The sequence below is a fragment of the Penaeus monodon genome, chromosome 20 (assembly GCF_015228065.2).
Source record: "Penaeus monodon isolate SGIC_2016 chromosome 20, NSTDA_Pmon_1, whole genome shotgun sequence".
Lineage (NCBI taxonomy): Eukaryota > Metazoa > Arthropoda > Malacostraca > Decapoda > Penaeidae > Penaeus > Penaeus monodon.
In genome coordinates, this window is record NC_051405.1 from 3,690,631 (window position 1) to 3,691,037 (window position 407).

A 407-nucleotide genomic window follows, 5' to 3' on the forward strand; every position below is an offset into this window, starting at 1 on the left:
ATATGAACAGACTACTTCTGTTTGGGTACCCTTCACTCGAAGTGAGGTGAAGGAACAATGAGTGTTTCCTTGGTTTTACAGACTTCTTTCATTTTTAATCCCGAAACTGAAGGACACGCTCCAAGGACCCTGATGACTTGGTTCAGCTCTTCCTTGCGGATAAAGCAGACGTTTGAATAAGGTGCCACATTTCCATTAAGTCGCTGATTAACTTCACATTGTCTTTCTGCCTTAGAATCTCCAACTGCCTCGAGGGACAAAAACGCGTTGAGGAGAGGGAACTGCTAGACAAAGGACGCGCGTCATCTTGAGATGGCTGCACATGGAAGGTCAATGGGCATTTTGCATATCTATGGGGCGAGCAGCCTTGAAATTTCCGCTTCAAAGCCAAATATTGACTCTGTTAA